Genomic DNA, 2,511 nt, shown 5'->3' on the forward strand with positions numbered 1-2,511 from the left:
AGCATTGTGATTACATGGGTCTTGGAGCATTGTGATGACAATGGTCATGGAGCCTTGTGATCACAAGGCCGTGGAACATTGTGATGGCAGGGGGAATGGAGCATTGTTGATAGAGGAAATGGAGCATTTTGATGAGAAGGGCATTGAGCATTGTTCTGAAATGTTTCATGGATTATTGTGATGAGAGTGGGCATGGAGCATTGTGATGACAAGGGCACGGTTCACTGTGATACATGGGTCATGGAGGATTGTAATGACAAGGACATGGAGCATTATGATGAGAAGGGCATCGAGCATTGTGATGACAAGTGTCATGGAGATTTGTGATGACAAGGGCATGGAGCAATGTGAAGAGAGGTTTCATGGAGCATTGTGATGACAATGACATGGAGCATTGTGATGCCAAGGGTCATGGAGCTTTGTGATGACAAAGGTCATGGAGCATTTTGATGACCAGCGTGTGGTGCATTGTTATGAGTAGGGCAGGGAGCATTTTGATGACAGGGTCATGCAGCAATTTGATGAAAAGTGTAATGGAACTTTTTGATGACAGGGGTTATAGAACACTGTGATTCCAGGGGTCATGGAGCTTTGGGATGAAAAGAGTCATGGAGCATTTTGATGACAGTGGTTATGGAACATTGTGATGTCAGGGGTCATGGAACATTGTGCTAATAATGGGATGTAGCATTGTGATAACAGGGGTCATGGAACATTGTGATAACAGGGTTGAGGGAGGAATGTGATGACTAGTGATGGAACATTGTGATATCTCATGTGAGAGAGCATTTGGATGAGAAGTGCATGGAGCATTGTGATTGCAGGGGTCTTGGAGCATTGCGATGAAAAGGCATGGATCATTGTGATGATAAAGGCATGGAGCCTTGTCATGACAGGGTTCATGGAGCATACTGACGACAAGTGTCAGGGAGCATTGTGATGAAAAGTGTATTGAGCATCGTGATGACAAAGATCATGGAGCATTGTGATGATAAGACCATGGATAATTGTGATGATGAGCGTCATGGTGTGCTGTGATGATAAGTTTTATGGAACATTGTGATCACAAGGGTTTGTAGCATTATGATGTCAGAGGTCATGGAGAATATTAATTTCATTGTGATGACAATAGACTGAAGTATTATGATGATGGGCATCGTGCACTGTGATGACAGGGTTCAGGGAGCATTGAGATGAAAAGGGGCATGGAGCATTGTGATGACCAGGGTCATGGAGCATTGTGCTGAGAAAGGCATAGAGCATTGTGATGACAAGGGTCAAAGAGCATTGTGATGAAAAGTTCATGGAGCATAGGGGTTAAAAAGGTCACAGAGACTGTTGATGGTGAGGGCATGGACCATTGTGATGACATAGTTCATGAAGCATTGTGATGACTGGAGTAACGGAGCATTGTGATGACAGGGGTCATGGAGCATTGTGATAACAAGGGCATGGAGCATTGTGATGACAAGGGCATGGAACATTGGTCTAATAACTTTCATGGTTTATTGCGATGACAGTTGGAATGGCCTATTGTGATGACAATGGCATGTAGCACTGTGATGCCAAGTGTCATGGAGGATTCTGATGAGAAAGGTAATGGAGCATTGTGATGACAAGGGTCCGGGAGCATTCTGATGACAAGGTTGTGCAGTATTTTGATGACAATGGTATGGAACATTGTGATGAAAATGGCATGGAGCATTGTGATGAAAAATGCATGGAGACTTTTCGTGACGGGTTTCAAGGAGCATTCTGATGACAAGTGTCAGGGAGCATTGTGATCACAAGTGTTTTGAGAATTGTGATGACAAAGGTCATGGAGCATTGTGATGAAAAGGGCATGGAGTATTGTGATGACAGGCATCATGGAGCGTTGTGATGACAAGTGTTATGGAACAATGTGATCACAAGGGTTTGGAGCATTGTGATGACAGAGGTCATGGATCATTTTGATTTCAAGGAGCATGGAGCATTGTGATGTCAATGGCATGAAGCAATGTGATCCCAAGGTTGATGGAGGATTGTGATGACAATGGAAATGGAGTATTGTGATGACAAGCGCATAGAGGATTGTAATGACAAGGTCATTTAGCATTTTGCTGACAAAGACATGGAGCATTGTGATGACAATGGCATGGAGCATTGTGATGCCAAGTGTCATGGAGGATTCTGATGACAATGGTAATGGAGCATTGTGATGACAATGGCTTGGAGCATTGTGATGACAAGGGTCAGGGAGCATTGTGCTGACAAGTGCATGGAGAATTGTGATGACAAGGGTCATGGAGCATTCTGATGACAAGCCTGTGGTGTATTTTGATGACAATGGCATGCAGCATTGGGATGAAAACGGCATGTGGCTCTGTGATGAAAAAGACATGGAGCCTTTTTGTGACAGGGTTCAAGGAGCATTCTGACGACAAGTGTCAGCGAGCATTGTGATGACAAGTTTATTGAGAATTTTGATGACAAAGGTCATGGAGCCTTGTGATGAGACGACCATGGATC

This window comes from Mesoplodon densirostris, unplaced genomic scaffold (genome assembly GCF_025265405.1).
Source record: "Mesoplodon densirostris isolate mMesDen1 unplaced genomic scaffold, mMesDen1 primary haplotype scaffold_35, whole genome shotgun sequence".
Lineage (NCBI taxonomy): Eukaryota > Metazoa > Chordata > Mammalia > Artiodactyla > Ziphiidae > Mesoplodon > Mesoplodon densirostris.